This window comes from Dasypus novemcinctus, chromosome 27, assembly GCF_030445035.2.
Source record: "Dasypus novemcinctus isolate mDasNov1 chromosome 27, mDasNov1.1.hap2, whole genome shotgun sequence".
NCBI lineage: Eukaryota > Metazoa > Chordata > Mammalia > Cingulata > Dasypodidae > Dasypus > Dasypus novemcinctus.
In genome coordinates this window covers 35,335,700-35,354,533 of record NC_080699.1, presented here as the reverse complement: position 1 = coordinate 35,354,533, position 18,834 = coordinate 35,335,700, and the positions used below count along the sequence as shown (strand labels likewise).

Below are 18,834 nucleotides of genomic sequence, written 5' to 3'. Positions count from 1 at the left end.
GGGTGAGGAAGGAACCAGGAAGGCCAACCCCCAAAGATGTGCTTTCTTGACCTGACACCTGCCCAGCAAATGCAGGTCTTCAAGTGTCCTCTGCAGCTCTGAGGAAATGTACCATCTTTATTCTCCTTCTCTGAATTTGTCCTGGGCCTCCAGAGATCCAAATTTGCTAATCAAAAGTAGTGATTGGCGATTGGACCATGGCCCCCTCCCCTGATCTTGGGGAACTGGATTTTTATGTCCCTCTCTGGCAACAGCAAGCTAAGCCAGGAGTCAGACCCCACTTCTGCAGGCTGTGAGTGTGGAGGACCAGCGATGGTAACCACCCACACGGAGGGAGCAATTTACTGTAACTCACCAGACTTTTCCTCCCGCTCATCCCTGGATCCTGAAAGTGTTCTACTTAATTCCAGAATTTCACATTAGTTAATTCACATGGTTCCTGCCTGTTTAATAGTTGTTCTAGTGGCGGGATTGATTCCCAGAACTTCCTGTTCTGCCATTTTCCCTCCCACAGGCAAAGGTTTAAACTTAGGTGTTTATGACTTTGAGTCTCAGATTCATCCTCCCCTTCCATGCACTGTGATGATGAGGTCATCACTGGAAGTGCTTGATGTTCGTGTACTATTTGTTACTTCACTAGATGCTTGGGATGCCTGAAAGTCTTTCTTTTACTCTCTGACCTTGAAAGCAATAAAGTCTTGATAAATATCTGTATCCTCAGTTCCCTGAGGAGCTTGACTGGGGTCATGGGCACTTCAAACATAGATTTCTTTGCCATTTGTAGGTTCACTGCTGTCAGAAACAATTATCTGATTCTTAGTCATTTCCTTTCTCACATAGTCCTGCAACTTCAGAAAGCATCTAGAGGTAAGGGAAGGGTTAATCATCTAGAGGGTTGTATCAGGATTAGGAATCAGAGTGGTCTGAGGGGTTATCTGTTCAGACTATCTAGTTCCTCTCAGATGGGTGATCACACAGCTATCAAAATGTTCCTGGAAGTTCAGAAAAATGGCTTCAGGGATTGACTGAAGCAAGGAAGAAATGTAGATGAAGTCAGAGACTGTCAATATATGCAAGACACATTGGTAAAACACTATATGTAAAATCCTTTATCCCGTTCCTGGTCAAAACCATGGTCACTCAATCCTAATCCTCCTTGCAAAGTGAGGAAGCACTGGTACAAATATATGTCCCAAATTCCACAGAACATCTAAGAGGGTCTGAAAATAGAAATAAGAAAGTCTGATCCCTATGAGCCATGTAGTAGAGATCATTTAATGGAAGTAGAGACCATTTAATGGAAGTAGAGATCATTTAATGGAAGTAGAGATCATTTAATGGAAGTAGAGATCATTTAATGGAAGAGAACAGGTTTTGTGGCTTACAAAGATCTTCTTCGGTCCCATATGGTGTAATCTCTAGTACCCTTCTTTCTTCAGTTAAATCTGACTCCTGGTGAAGCACAGTTTTGTTTTGTTTTAAATAATATATAAAACGTATAAATATATGCATATTTAAAGATACTTAGGTTACATCAATGTTACACAGAAATTATAGGGATTCTCACATGCCCCACTCCCCATACCTCCCAGAGCCTCCCACGTAAACAACATCCTTCATTAGTGTGGCACATTCATTGCAACTGAAGCACTGTTTTATGTTCAGCTTATCCTCACTTCAGACAAAAATTTCCCCTTGACTAGCTGTGAATATGTTGTACACAGCTTAACTCTGCAGTGAACCTCTGTTGTTTTCCCTATGATCGTTTCCTCCTCTGTTTAGGAAGAGAGTTGCTTTATGTTAGAGAATATTTCTTCCAAGTCTCTAACATACCCCTGGCCTTACCAGGTGGCAGTGAGCCAAGCACTTAGAAAGCTGTCTATAAAAACTTACAGGGAAGAGATTACTCATTAGATCACCTATAGTTGTGGCAGCCTAGAGCAATGAAGGCTGGGCATGGTGTAGAAGAGAAGAATGGGACATGAGAAGGGGTCTGTAGTGCTTCTTTGGGTAGAAAAGTTTCTATTGGCATCTGCAGCCTCTTTCCTGTTCCTACTGACCAATCAATACTCTTGATTGAGTGCATGATAATTTGGCTAAGAAGTTGATCTACCACCAGCCAGCTACCACTTGGGCTCCAATAGAACCTGCTTCAAGAATTGACTGAGGCAGAATGGAGAAGCTACTTAAGCTCTGCCTCTTTCTTCTCTACATAGAAATTGGTAAATAATTGGGAGAGGTGGTTTGAGGATGTTTACCTGATGAGCTTATGCTTATATATGTGATATTATTAAGCTTGTCCCATCTTCTCCCTGTTCCCCTTGGGTCTTTGAACTCTGACTTGTCCTCCTGAGGAATGAGGTTCTGTTTCACATACACAGGCTTCAGCCATGGTCATCTTACTTTTTCCATCCTCTTACTCTCTTTGGGATCTCCCCCATTCCTTGGCATCCACTAGTGATTTGATCTAATATTTAAGTTAATATCCTCCCTAATCTATGGTTTTCCTATGGGGTGAGGATACAAGTACTCCTGGTCACACTGAGTATTTTTTTTAAAGATTTATTTTTTATTTATTTCTCTCCCCTCCTCTCACCCCCCCCCCCAACCCTGTTGTCTTCTATCTGTGTTCATTCCTGTATGTTCTTCTGTGACTGCTTCTATCCTTATCAGTGGCACCGGGAATCTGTGTTTCTTTTTTGTTGCATCATCTTGTGTCAGCTCTCTGTGTGTGCAGCACCATTCTTGGGCAGGCTGCGCTTTCTTTTGCACTGGGCAGCTCTCCTTACAGGGTGCACTCCTTGCACGAGGGGCTCCCCTACGTGGGGGACACCCCTGCGTGGCATGGCACTCCTTACATGCATCCGCACTGTGCATGGGCCAGCTCCACATGGGTCAAGAAGGCCTGGGGTTTGAACCGCGGACCTCCCATATGGTAGGCGGACACCCTATCTATTGGGCCAAGTCCACTTCCCCACACTGAGTATTCACCACCCATACATAGCTCTAGGGATTCAGCACTGGGTCCAATACCATTGGAAATGCTCTGTGTTCTCCATTTATATGTAATTTTTATGGTTGGCAAGAAAATAGAAGAAGAAAGTCATGGAGAATATGGCTCTGTAGAGAGTGGGTCAGTTTCCCTACTTGTTTGTTCATTATTCCTCTCTCTAATACATGAGAGAATTAGATCATTCTAATAGTCCCTCCTGCTCAGTCTGTGGATCTGAGATGTATTATTGCCTGAAACAAAGCCCAAAGGAACACAATTGGTGGCACAGAGCTCCCAGTTAGAAAGCATGATCTCTGCTATTGTTTTGTAGTGACTGATGTTTCTCGTCTCTCATAAACTCTGTCTTTTTCTTCTGCAGCCTTAGCTCTCCAGTGTAGAAAATGTGGTTCCTACTTTAAAGGGATTTGTCAGAATAAGCTGCAGACATGCTATGCTAGAAAGGGTGAATCCTGTGTGACAATTAGAATCTTTTCTTCTTGGCCTAATAATGGTAAGTGGGTTCAAGGGATCAAGGGGTTTTGCCAAAAAGTTGAGCAGAATTCTCCTCTTCTTTAGGACTCAAACCAGTTTCCTTTAACACAGGTTGTCTGGATGCCTGGAAGTCATTGGAGATTGAGGGAGGGTGAGCATCTGAAACTTGGGAGGGGGCCACCTGACCTGGGAACCCTAAAACTGAGTCCAGGATAAGGGAGATGAGTGGACCTGGGGGGGGGGGGGGTGTTCCCACCATAACTCTAATCCCTTCAGGAGTATCCAGAGAACCACAACCTCTATGTTGTTCAGGGTCCAAAGTCTCTCAAGGCTTCCAGTCCTTACATATGCTCTTTCCTCTACTGACTTTCCCAGCAGCTTCTCTTTTGATCGTCTGATGCCGATCAACATAAATTCCAACCTAGATTCACTTGCCCTGGAAGCCTTCTTTGACTCTTCACCCAATGCACTATTCACCCTAAGAACATGCCTTTCCCTATGCCCACATAGGCTCCCTGCGACGTCAATCTAGTAACATTTATTGCTGTGCATTATAATTGATGGTCAATTCCCTAATACACTTCAGGGTCCTTGAGAGCAGAGACTTGGCGATATTTACCAGTTTATCACCGACACTTACCACAGAGCCTGGAACTCAGTAGATTTTCAGCAAACACTTTGTGCCTACCAAGCTGAGAGATAGAGGCTCTTATATGCTATCAGTATTTAGACTCACTAGCTCACTCCCGTGGATAAATCCCTAGCAATAGAGAATCCTGAGAGAAGGAACCTTGCTAGATGTGGCTTTATAAGGGCATGTGGCAGGACAGTCATTATGGGGCCTGAAATTTCTGTAGAAGAAATCTTTCCCACAAAATTTTTATGGCTCACCCTAGAGTTTGGTTTTGGGGCTTACGATTGTGCATCTCAAAGTGATAGCTTATTTCTGCTTTTCTCCTCCAGAGACTCACCCAGAGCTAGCTCAGACCATGTGTTGGAAAGATTGTTACCCTAGTGAGGATCTTTCTCTGCTTGAGGGAATGCTGATCACTTGCTGTGACTCCTATGATTTTTGCAACGACCTCTCTGAGCCAATTATATAGTCCTAGGTTGAGGCCACTTTCAAATAGCCCCATCATCTCTGTTTCAGTTTGCTAAGCTGCCAAAATGCAATATACAAGAAATGGGTTGGCTTTTACAATGGAAGTTTATTAGGTCACAAGCTGATAGTTTCAAAGCTGAGAAAAAGGTTCAAATCAAAGCATCAATGGGCAATGCTTTTCCCCTGAAGACCGGCTGGAACCTGGACTCCTCTGTCACATGCAAAGGCACACAGTGGTATCCGCTGGTCTCTCCCTCCTCTCTGGGTTTGGTTGATTTCATCTTCTTGATCCTGTGGCTTTTTCTCTCAGCATCTGTGGGTTTCTCTCCCTATCTGTCTCCCATTTATAAAGGGCTCCAGTAAGAGTTAAGACCTACCCTCCCCAACTGAAGGACCCTATTCAAAGGGTCCCATCTACAATATGTTTGCACCCACAGGAATGAATTAGCTCTAAGGACAAGATTTGGCTGGGGTTTATGAAACCCACCCTACTTTTCTGTTAAACTTGTCCCTGCTTCTCCTTCAGATTTCATTTTCGCTCTGAACTAGAGGCTCCCTAAGCCTCAGAGCTCCAGAAATCATGGAACCTGGGGCAGACACGTGCCTTGTCTTATGATCATGGAGCCCATATCCCTGTCATTTTATTTTTCTCTTTAATAAACATGAACATTAGTTGACTACTGGTTTCAATCAACACTTTCATGGCCTAGAAGGTAGGTGGTAGTACAGATGAATGGACAAAAATGTCATACACTGTGAAAGGAGAGGAGAACTTTTGAGTCTAACAGTAAGACAGTTAGACTTTTTACACATGAGCTAGCTCACTGAGGCATATTAAAGCACCATGAATCTATGCAATGAAAGGCGGTAGATGAGAGTGTAAATCAGATGAGAATGGTAGGAATCAAGAAGATCAAGCTGACTAATTATGTAGTGGCCAGATCCTGAAGGACTTGTTCATGTGCTTCCCTCTCTTTCCTCTTTGTCCTCATTCTCTCATTTATGCTCTGAATGCATGAACATCTCTGGGGAATTGCCTCAATATGGATGTATATGTTCATTGATAGACATTAAGATGCCTCTCAGGAAGACTTTTCTTCCTCCACTGGTGTGCATGTTTTACATCCTAAGCAATATGGTTGGTTAGTGGTTAGGGTGTTCAAATGGAAGATGTATAGCATGAATGGGGATGGTCCAAAGCCATTGATTGGAATGTCATGTCTCCCAAGAGTGAAGATATTCATTCACACATAATTCACCACCGTTATGAAAATTGCTTGGTTAAGTAGTCCTTTCCTCAGGAAAGTGACTAGGACAGACCCAAGAGTGGAGCTTTCATAGACACCAGTCAATTGCTCCATGGGATCCATTTCCATTCTCCCTTCCCAAAAGACCTGTGTGAGTCCAGGGTGGTTAAATCTAGCTTGGGCACCAGGAATGAGCAGAGACCAGGGTTGGATCAATCACCAGACATCTGGTTAAAAGATATGTGCAGAGGTACACAGAAGCAAAACTCAATATAATGAATAACCAGAATTTCCAAGATAGATCTTGCACATCTATTCTCACTTGATCTGGATAATGAGGCCTGTATATTTGAGATCTGGCACCACTGCAGCTATTTTGTTACTGTGAATGAAGACCTCATGAAGACTAACTTCCCATGAATGAAAACAGAACTGAGAGAATCACAGAGAAATGGGGTCACAGCTCCAAGATTCACCCAACCATGAAAAGCTCCATCCACTGGCTTCTAGAGTCATCAGACAATAAAGTCACTAAATGTTTAATCCAGTTTCTGGAGGTTTTTCTTTATGTTCGATCTAAAATCAGGGTTGATATTGGAGTTGAATCAGAACCTGTTTCAGGAATATAATAATATGTACCATTGTAGCCTTTGAATTTCCAAGAGGGCACTCTTTTTGAGAGCACTGTCTTCCTCTCCTATTTTTCACGAACTTCTTTTTTTTCTCCATTATTTATTTATTTATTTATTTACCAGAAACTTTAGATTTTGTAAATGTTACATAAAAAATTTAGGGGATTCTTGTATGCCCCCCTCCCTCCCCATCCCATACTTTCCCACATTGACAACATCCCTCATTAGTGTGTTACCTTTGTTACAATTGATGAACACATATTAAAGCATTGTCACTAAATGTGGATTATAGTTTACATTATAGTTTAAACTCTCTCCTGCAAAATTTTGTAAGTTATGACAAGAGATATAACGGCCTGTATCTGTCATTGCAACTTCATTCAGGACAATTCCAATGTCCTGAAAATACCTCTCCCTTCCCTCAGAAACTCCAATGGCCACTGCCTCCACATCAATGATAAAAGCTCTTCCATTACTAGAATAACAGTCTATAGTAGAATAACAGTAAGTCTACTCTAGTCCATTGTTCATCCCCCAATCCTGATGATTTTGGGATGGTGATGCCCACTCTACCTCTAATTGAGAGGGGAGTCAGACCCCATGGACCAGGTGAATGGGACTATCTTGCTTGCAGTTGTAGACTCTCTCTGTTCCTTGAGATGGTCATTGTCTATCACTATCCCCTTTTTAGTTGTCCTGGGTGAGTCCAATGCACTGTAGAGTAGGTGATGCAACTCTGTTGACATTCAGGGCCCAACTGGTACATGGAAAACCCCAAGATTTAAGTCTCTTGGTCATACATCTATCAACTCTAGTACTAACTATAGGTTCAAATAGAAGGGGCAGAAAAGCCAGGTGTAGGGAAACCACAACTGAGTTCAATTCTGTCACACTGGGGAGTATAAATTCCAAAGTAGTGCCCACTGACAGGGAGCTAAACTCCTGAGCTGTCAGCCCTGCTATAGGCTCTGTCTCTAGAACCTCTTATAGACTTCTTAGAGAGTGTATTTTCACCCCACTGATTTGACTGAATCCTCTGCTATACAGATAAGACTGGCTTTTCCTCTTTAGGTAAACACTATATGCATATATTTCTAAATTATCAACCTCCTATTTAATCAAAATATGATTTCTTATAACAATATATGTTAGAGGAAAAATACTTTTCCTCTTTATAGTATGAACAGAATATTGAAAGCCTGATGTATATGAAAGGAAAGCATGAAAGCTGAAGACAAAGTCTCTTTTCTCCAGAAGGGAATTAGCTTTAGTAAAAGGTAAACACTAAAGCATAATTTTGGAATTTAAAGCATTGTGCTCATTATTTTCTTAGGGGCAGGTATCAGGATGCACTTTGATTTCTCAAAAATATTATATTATCTTAAAGTATTTTTAATCTCTAAATTATGTAAATTCAGTATCTCCTCTGAACCAATGAAGAATAGCATGCTATATTCACATTAAATTAAATACACAATTCAATTATTAAAGAATTATTGGAGAAATAGTATACTTTAAATTTTACTTGGAATTATAAAGTAGAATATGCCCCCATATCATTTCAACATTTCTGGTTCTCACTTTATAAAGATCTTCTTTTAAGATCCTCGTTAGTTTGGCTTTTAATGGATTTTGGTTGTGAACCCAGGTTCATGTCATTTATGTACTCTCAGAACAATATTTTTATGACAACATTCAATTTATCTGTTGTCTTCTTTTTGCATCCTAAGCATACCAACCCTGTGTCTCCCATTTTGATATCTGATTTGACTGCAACATTGCCAAAAAGACAAACTATTAGATCATCTTTACCAAAGGGATATGAAATGCCTTAAATAGGCCACCTGGCACATCTTAAATATAAACATAAACCAAGGAAGAAGACTTAAAGTTAACATATAAATTTTAAGGTTGTTATATCTTATTACCTTTCAGTTTTAGCTTAAATTGAATAGGTACCCTATTAAATAATTTGAAGGAAATATAAGTGTTTCATATCTGAACCCATAAAAATCTTTTTAAAGGAGATGGCCTCATTACTCATGTTGTTCCCCTTGGGAAGCAGGGTAAGTTTTATAGGAACAGAAACAAAAAACTTTCCTATGTTCCTACATTTGTTTTATATATATATATATATATATATAAACAAATCAATTTTGTTGATAGATATTAATAAAGCACACAATTCATCCAAAGTGTACAGTCAATGGTATTTGGTATAATCATCACATAATTTGTATTCATCACTTTAATCATTAAGTCAATGTGTTTAAAAAATTTTTTTTAATCTTTTTAAAGAGATATATAGAACACACAAAATGTTATATGAAAAAATATAAGAGGTTCCCATATATCCCCACTCCCCACCCCACCCCCACTCCTCCCACAACAACTTCTTTTATCAATGTGGCACATTCATTGCATTTGATGAACACATTTTGGAGCACTGATACACAGCATGGATTATAGTTTACATTGTAGTTTACACTCTCTCCCAGTCCATAAGGTGGGTTATGGCAGGATATATAATGTCCTGCATCTGTCTTAAACTTTCAATGCTCTAAATTCCTGGGTATTCTCAGGTGAAATATCTTGGTCTCCTTCCTATGACTAATTGCTTTGACCCACCAATTTCACTAATCTTGACTTTGATCCAGCCTCTCTTCAACATTTCACTTGTATTTTCCTCTTTTTTAGGTAACAATTCAAGTACTATTTTTTTCAGACAAAATAGCATAAAAGTAGCAATTAATATGTAGTTTGATATATGAGCATGGTATTAACTGAATTGTTTCAACACTACCAAATCAGGATGTCTATAACCCATGTGTCATCCCAGCAATGTTAAATAATACTTCATGTTCAGCCAAAGAGTCAATCTTTATTTATCTGAGTTAACTGACACAAACAGGGAACCAAGGAAATAGTATGCAAGTGTTATTTTAAACATTTCAAATATTTATTTACTTGTCAGAAATATATTCTCTTTCTTTTTCCTGTTAATTAAGAAATTATTATTGTAGTGAAGACTGGACAGAATAGTGGAAAAGACCACTTTCACCATGACATAAAATAAATTTAAAAACCCAACATAGAATAGAAGAATTAAAGTTGTATTTCATTTATGACTTTGAATGTAAATAGATTCAATTATCCAATAAAAAGATACGGACTGTCAGTTTTTTGGTTAAAAGACCTTCCTATCCTCCTCATTTGTTGATTACAATAAACACACTTAAAAGGAAGTGAAATTCATTAAGGATGAATTTTAAGAGATTTTTAATATATCTCTGGTGAAGATACTCAAAACCAGGAGTGATTCATGTCAGACTAATTGGAATTACAGATTACAACTCTAAGAAAGATAAAATGATGTTCTAAGATAATAAAAATAATAATTTATAAAGAAGACCTAACCAATATAAACCTGCATGTACCAAAAAGTGGTTTAACACATTAATCACAATCTATAGAAAATACAAAGGCAAGTTCATAAAAATAAAGTCCCATACAATTTATTTTATGGTTATTTGTCTATTCACAATCTTTTTTTTTTAAGTATTCATGGGTTTATAGAATAATCAGGCATAAAATACAAAATTCCCACATACCACACTATTATTAACATCTTGAATTTTGTGGTAAATGTTACAATTGATTATAGCATATTTTTTTTAGATTTTTTAAAATTAATTGAACTATATCACTCATGCATGACATACATAAACAATAAGTGTATAGTAATAGTTGTGTACTTACAAAACAAACATACATAACATCTTACAGGGCTGTCACACCTCGCCCTACCAACGATACCTTGTTAAACATTTTTAACTAATGATTAAAGAGCATCCTCAAAATATTACTCCTAACCAAAGTATTTTTCCCACAAATCACCCTATTATTTTTTTACTTGAGCATACATGAACAATAAGTGTAGAGTAAAAGCTGTGAATTTACAAAGCATGACATCATTCAGGGGTCCCATACATCAACCCTTCACCAACACCAACATTGTCATGAGACATTTGTTACAAATTACAATAGAATGTTGTAAAAATCTTACTATGAATTATAGTCCTTATCTTACCTTTGTTGTATTTTACCCCCAACCCACCCTATTAAGATTTTTTACATATATTTTTATGGCAGATGTTGTAAACTTACAAAACAATCATGTCCATGTGCCGAATTCCCAAACAAAACCCTCTAACAACACACAATACTGTGATGGAACATTTGTTACAGATTATGAAATAATAGATGATAGCATATTTTTATAAATTTACTAACTAAAGGCCATGGTTCAACTTACGATTAATTGTGTGGTGAAGTTCCATCGATTTTTTTTTATTCTGTTACCATATATACAATCTAACATGCCCCCCCCCCTTTTTAAATTCATTTTTAAAAAATATTACATTCAAAAAATATGAGGTCCCCATTCACCCCCACCACCCCCACCCCACCACTCCCCCCACAGCAACACTCTCCCCCATCATCATGACACATCCATTGCATTTGGTGAGCACATCTCTGGGCATCGCTGCACCTCATGGTCAATGGTCAACATCATAGCCAATACTCTCCCACATTCCATGCAGTGGGCCAAGGGAGGATCTACAATGTCCGGTAATTGTCCTTGCAGCACTACCCAGGACAACTCCAAGTCCCGAAAATGCCTCCACATCTCATCTCCTCCTCCCATTCCCTGCACCCAGCAGCCACCATGGCCACTTTTTCCACACCAATGCCACATTTTCTCGATTACTAACCACAATAGTTCATGAATAGAGTATCAGTAAGTCCACTCTAATCCTTACTGTATTCCTCCTTCCTGTGGACCTTGGATTGGTTGTGTCCATTCCACCTCTATGTCAAGAGGGGGCTTAGATTCCACATGGATACTGGCTGCAATCCTCCTGCTTTCAGTTGTAGGCACTCTAGGCTCCATGGTGTGGTGGTTGACATGCTTCAACTCCATGTTAGCTGAGTGGGGTAAGTCCAATAAATCAGAGTGTAGGAGCTGAAGTCTGTTGAGGCTCAGGGCCTGGCTATCATATTGTCAGTCCAGAGATTCAGATCCCCTAGATATATCTTAAACCACAGCACCAACTACAATTCCAGTAAAGTAACATGAAAGGCTTGTGAAAAGAGATCACATCTGAGTCCAGCTCCATCATGCCGAAACACCAACTCCAAAGAAGGGCCAACTGACATGGCAGTGAACCCCATCTGCCATGACCATAAAACCTGTGGGTCTCTTTAGCCCTCAAAAGAACCAATACCTGGGGTTGTATCTATTTTATCTGTCTCTGAGACTCTGCTCAGGAGTGCATAAGGGCAATCCTTCTGACAACCTCCAGACTCTTTTTTAGAGACTCATAGCCATATAAACTCATTTGTCCTTTCCATTTCCCCCTTAATTTAGGTCAAAAAGCGTTTTTAACTCCTGTTACTATATGTAGACAGGGATATTCTGCTGGTCTGCATTGAATCTTTAATTCAAGGTCATTTTCTAGTTACGTCATCAGCTGGTACTTGGTAGTGATCCCTCGGCACCAGGGTGGCTCATCCCCGGGTGTCATATCCCAGGCTGGGGGGAAGGCAATGCATTTACATGCTGAGTTTGGCTTCAAGACTGGCCACATTTGAGTAACACAGAGGCTGTCAGGAGGGAACTCTTAGGCACGTGTCTATTCACAATCTTAACTTCCAGGAAATATCATTAATTTGTACATTAATAGAACTAACCAATTCTTCCTTGCTTTAAAATTTGTGCAGGATGTTGATACATCTGTATCAGAAGCTCTCACATACAAAAGCTAAGGTAAAACTGAAGAGGAAGTGGATAATTCTTGAAAGTTAAGAATATTGAAATAAATTTTTAAAAGGTAAAGTTTTGTAACCCCATTATAGATAAACAAAAAGAAATGAAATGCAAGCATGAAAATCTCAGCAACATAAAATATTAAGAACTACATCCTCATTAACTCTTGAACAAAGAGGAAAACAAAACTGGAAACTACAAAATACATAATCTCCAGAAAGCAAGATAAAAAGAATACTTCATGCTTTGAACATTCAGAATTTGTGAAAATTCTTCTCAGTAGAAAATGAATATGCTCAATTGTCTTTATTTAAAGATGACTCATGGAAAATACAGAAACATAGTAGTGATCTTAAATTTTTAAAAATTAGGAAAAGCGTAACATATAAATAGAAACTGGAAAGGAGAATTCATAAAAAATGAATTTTATAAAACAGATACATACAAAATAGAAATAAGTAATGATATAAAATAATTTTGAAAAAAATTATGAAAAAGATTATGAAAATTTTATGAAAAACCCTCTGGGAAGTAGAGAAAAGATACAACTATGGATCCAGGAAAGATACAAAGAGTCAGTAAAATAGACTACTTTATTTAAATATTATGAAAAACATACATGAAAATTTTTGTATTGAAAGTGTTCCTCAATGAGGAAGGAATGGAGCCTGAAGATTGACATATATCAGATTAGATGTGAGTAAGTTTTAATTAAAATAACACCTTTGCAAATGTTCAGACATGACGGTCAATTTACTTCTAAAGGACATGAGGAAAAACTTGTATATAATTTCCATGGCAGAAATGGAAACATTGATTTCTAGAGATTCACCACTAACAAATAATAATAATAAAGCAACAGGACTAATTGGTTTCACAGTTGATTTTACCTAAATGTAATGAACATAGGATCTTAATTTTATTTAAGTTATTTCTGTATATTTTTATAAACCTGTAGACCTTTATTTCCAAAGCAAAATTACAGGAGGAACAAGGAAAATTATTACTCTATAAATGCAAGTTACTTAATAAAATGATAGCCAATAGAAGGCAGTAGTGCATCATCAAATAAGCAGTGAATAGTTTATTATGAGAATTAAGTTCTGTAAATAAATTTATCAAAATCATTAATGTATTACTAAATTAACAAAAAAAGTGAGAGTCTGAATGGATGCTAAAGTGATTATTACTATTCAAGAGCAATTTTAATCAGGAAATTAAGTAAATTACAAGTAAATATGAATAAAACAAAAATATCCTAAATATTAAAATCATGTTTCCAAAACCCCAACAACATATATTTTAAATTTACAAAAAAATCATGATGCCCACAATCACCATCACTATATATCATTATATTGGAGTTTTAGAAAAATATAATGACATAAGAAAAATATTAGTTTTCTAAACAAGGGGAAAAATGATTGTTTCATCTTTATATTTATATTCTGATACCAAGAAATTTTGTTAAATGAAATGATTTGAAATTTAATAGAATAGAAATTGAAAGGTAACTATAAAAATGTTGCTGAATATGAAACAAATGTAAATGTAGAAACTACGTTTTGTTAATTTTCATTACTTTTATTTAATTATTTATTTCACTTTTTATTCTAATTAACATATTCAGCTAAAAATTTCCCATTTTAACCACTTTCTTATTTATTTAACATTTTTATTAAAGCAATAGATCACAAAGAATGTTACATTAAAAAACATTAAAAAAAAGATGAAAAGCATTAAGAGGTTCCCATATATCCCACTCTCCCACCCCATCATTTTTGTAAATTGTATTTTTTTGAAGATATATACATCACACACAAAAAATGTTGCATTAAAAATACATAAGGGTTTCCCATATAACCCCCAAGCCCCCTCCCACTCCTCCCTCACCAACATCCTCCTCCATCATTGTGGCACACTCATCACACTAGGTGAACACATTTTGGAGCACTGCTGCAACACATAGATAATAGTTTACCCTGTAGTTCACACTCTCCCCCAGTACATTCAGTGGGTTATGGCAGGATAAAGTCCAGCATTTGACCCTGCAATATCATTTAGGACAACTCCAAGTCCCCAAAATGCCTCCACATCACATTTCTTCTTCCCTCTTCCTGCCCTCAGCCACTTCTGTGGATGCTTTCTACACCTCAATGCTACAATTTCTTCTATTACTAGTCACAATAGTTTTATAGTAGAATATCAGTAATCCACTCTAATCCATATTTTATTTCTCCATTCTGTGGACCCTGGGATGGTGATGTCCACTCCACCTCTAGATCAAGAGGAAGCTTAGATTACTTTTTAAACCAGTTCTACCAATCGTGTTGTTCTTACAATGTCATTATTTAATTGTGAAGATATTACTCATATACTGTCATTAATTGTATTACTGTTAAAAATACATTTTTCAGGGTAAGAAAAAAGAAATTGAGATATAAAGTTTAAAAATTTAAAAGCCTGTAAAAAGCAAGCAAGCAAACAAGCAAAAAACAACCCAACAGCCCTGCAACCTTATATTGGAATAAAAAACTATCAAAACAAGTAGACTTAAAAGTATGAAGCGTGGGACATGACACCTAGGGATGAGCCTCCCTGGCACCGAGGGATCACTACCAAGTACCAGCTGATGATGCAACTAGAGAATGACCTTGAATTAAAGATTCAATGCAGACCAGCAGAATATCCCTGTCTACATATAATAACAGGAGTTAAAAATGCTGTTTGACCTAAATTAAGGGGGAAATGGAAAGGACAAATGAGTTTATATGGCTATGAGTCTCTAAAAAAGAGTCTGGAGGTTGTCAGAAGGATTGCCCTTATGCACTCCTGAGCAGAGTCTCAGAGACAGATAAAATAGATACAACCCTAGGTATTGGTCCTTTTGAGGGCTAAAGAGACCCACAGGTTTTATGGTCATGGCAGATGGGGTTCACTGCCATGTCAGTTGGCCCTTCTTTGGAGTTGGTGTTTCGGCATGATGGAGCTGGACTCAGATGTGATCTCTTTTCACAAGCCTTTCATGTTACTTTACTGGAATTGTAGTTGGTGCTGTGGTTTAAGATATATCTAGGGGATCTGAATCTCTGGACTGACAATATGATAGCCAGGCCCTGAGCCTCAACAGACTTCAGCTCCTACACTCTGATTTATTGGACTTACCCCACTCAGCTAACATGGAGTTGAAGAATGTCAACCACCACACCATGGAGCCTAGAGTGCCTACAACTGAAAGCAGGAGGATTGCAGCCAGTATCCATGTGGAATCTAAGCCCCCTCTTGACATAGAGGTGGAATGGACACAACCAATCCAAGGTCCACAGGAAGGAGGAATACAGTAAGGATTAGAGTGGATTTACTGATATTCTGCTCATGAACTATTGTGGTTAACAATTGAGACAGTGTGTCACTGGTGTGGAAAAAGTGGCCATGGTGGCTGCTGGGTGTGGGGAATGGGAAGAAGAGATGAGATGTGAAGGCATTTTCGGGACTTGGAGTTGTCCTGGGTGGTGCTCCAGGAACAATTGCTGGACGTTGTATGTCCTCCCATGGCCCACTGGTTGGAACATGGGAGTGTGTGGGCTTTGGTGTGGACCACAGGCCTTGGGGTGCAGCAATGCCCAGAGATGTACTCACCAGATGCAATGAATGTGTCATGATGATGGGGGAGAGTGTTACTGTGGGAGGAGTGGTGGAGTGGGGGCAGTGGGGGTGAATGGGGACCTCATATTTTTTTAATGTAGTATTTTTTAAAAATGAATAAATTGAGTAGAATTTGAAAAAAAATAAATAAAAGTATGAAAATATTTTCTAATTGTCTATAGAAAAGACCTAGAATTAATGACCAACTCTGAAGCAGTGAGTGTCTCTGGCTCCCAGTTGTTTATTTTAATTTCCCAACAAAATGAACAAAGACACTAGAGAAACAGTGTATCCCAGGTCTGGAGGAGAAAATGTAGAAGGTAGCTTGGAAAAATATTTTCATAGGGCAACGAAACTACTAAGATCTTCAGGATTTAATACAATTCAAGTACCAATTTGAATTCTTCTGAGTCTTACAAGGACAGGATGCCAAATTGAGCCCCAACCATCTCCTGGTGGCCCCGGATGTCAGGAGAACCCCAGCAACCAGGGGGTGGGAGCAACGGTGACCTTTTGACCACAACAGGACACAACTAACATGCCATCCTAAACCACCTGTCTAAATGCGTGTGTTGCAGATAAACACAGGCCTCTGCAAATGTCTGCCAAGGTTCGGGTGCCATATTTGTGTCAGGGTATCCCCATCAGTGAAGAGGTAGCCTGGGATGCCCACTGTGATGGTCAGGGGAGTATGATCCCGAGGTGCTTGACAAAACGTATCAATTCCTGAATGACACCCAAACCAAAGAGATTGTGAAAAATCAACTGAAGAAGCACCAGTCAGGGGAGAAGCATTAGAAACTGCAAATGGAACAGCAAGAAATGGCAGGTCAAGAACGGAAGCCACAGCAGGAGCTGCTCCTGGCCCAGAAGCAGAAGCAGCCATCTCAAGGTCATCTGCCATATTTCCTGAAGAAATCTAAGCAGCAGCAGTTTGCCCTAGCTGAGAAGTTAAAGGAGCTGAAATGCAGCAGAGTTTCTTGAGTCAAAAGAGGCGCCGAAATGCAAGCAAGGGCAGTAGACATCTCTCTTTGGGTGTAGAATAATAAGGAACTATCCTCAGTTCTGCCACTGCCCTGGAGAGACATGGATCTGTAAGCCTTGGACTTGGTCTGCTCTCCTCATTCTTTCCCATTCAAGAACAAGGATCACAACTGTCATTTTGAACTAGGTTGGCTCAAAGACTAGAAGACTCTCGGACTGTCCCTAGGTTGGGACAAGAAAAGCAGCTCAGGATCCTTTCTATGCCCCACTGCCTCTGCTTGGACTGTTTTATCATATCCTCATGTCCTTCTCACAACCTTGCCTTAAACCACTGACTCTTGTACAGAAAAAAGGGACCAGTAAATGATCTTGGCCCAGTAAAGGCCACAGAATATGCTGATGGTTCCCAGGGCTGGGACATTATGCAGAATCCCATTCATAAGCAGTCTTGTCACCCTTCTTTTAATGACACCATCTTTTAAAGTGTGAACTAGTCACACAGAGGAAAACTCTCCTTATTTTTGGTTTTGGAAACAAGGGGTGGTAGGAGGTAGAAAGAGAGAAAGCTTCCCTAATAACTTGTAACCACAGCTGGCCCTCATAATATCTGGGACTAGCAGTCATACTTCCATGTGACCTGGATACTCCTCAAGCTGATAATTTCGTCTAAAATAGTGTCTCCAGACACCTGGCAAAAGCAAATTAATCCCCTCTTGAGAAATATACTTTCAACCTCAAAGAATTCCTTCAGATAAAATTTCAAAAATGTGAACTTACAATAAAATAAAGCACCCAAGGAAAGAAACCACCATGAACAAGAGTTGTTAGAAACAACAGTCAACAGAATCAGACTGAAATGAATTAGGGAATTATAAAATACTAACTATAAAACATTTTATTTAGGTTTAAAGAAAAAGTATAGCTAATGAAAAGACTATAAAAAATTATCAAACTGATGTGAAACAAGTAAGTATAAAACTTGTAAAAATGAAAAATACACTATTTGAAATGAGAAACTTCTTGCTTAAATAGCAATTAGGTATACCTAAGGGAAGAATGAACTGGAAGTAGATATGAGGAAGTTACACAAATGGAGTTTAGAGATACAGAGAGATGGAAACTGAGGAAAAGAAGTAAATATGGGGAGGGCGTAGAGTAATAAGGTTGGATACGTGTAATGAGAGTTCCAGAAGGAGAGAATGTTTTAAAAAAGGCTGACACTTTTCAAAAATTGATGAAATTTATACACCCTAAGAGCCAAGAAACCCAGGTTATCCCAAACAGGATACAAACTAACAAAAACCTAGATAAATCATAAGAAATTGCAGAACATTAGAAAATCTAAGATTTTAAAAGCAGCAATAAAGAAAAGACCTTACTTGCAAAAGAAGGCAAGTAGAATTAAAACCTAGAAAATCTAGATCTTGATGCTTTGGAGATGCAGGAAGATGTAGTTCTGATGCCAGAATGGAAGCTGCACCATGATGAGAGACGAAGGATAAAATGCTCCTCTACCAGTGACTGTAAGCCTAGAGCTGTAGCTACTGGGATAGTCTGCCTTGCTGTGAATAATCCCATGCTACTGGGTCCTCAGTGACACATATCAGTCATACTTTAAAATAAAAGAAATGGATTCTGGTGAATAAAAGCAGAAAAAGACTATTGAACTCCTGGGCTTACAGAACCACTAGGCTGAAGAGAATCTCCAAGGTGCTTTTGTGTGGGGGTGGGGTGGGACAGTGGGAGTTAAATTCTGGGCAGCCAAAAGCATGCTGATCCTACCTCAGAACCAAAGTGTTGATGTGAAAATGCCACTGCTGACACGGGAATGCATTTTTCACTTGCCTTCTGCTTTGCTCTGGATTGAGCAGTTTGAGGCAGAAGTATCTGATTAGCTAATCTTTGGTCAA

At 38.7% G+C, this 18,834-nt stretch overlaps 1 pseudogene; it reads left to right on the top strand.

The window, feature by feature from the left end:
- Positions 1–16,508: 16,508 nt before the first annotated feature.
- LOC101439093 (ribosomal RNA processing protein 36 homolog pseudogene) lies at positions 16,509–16,986 on the top strand (annotated as a pseudogene).
- The last annotated feature ends 1,848 nt before the right edge of the window (positions 16,987–18,834 follow it).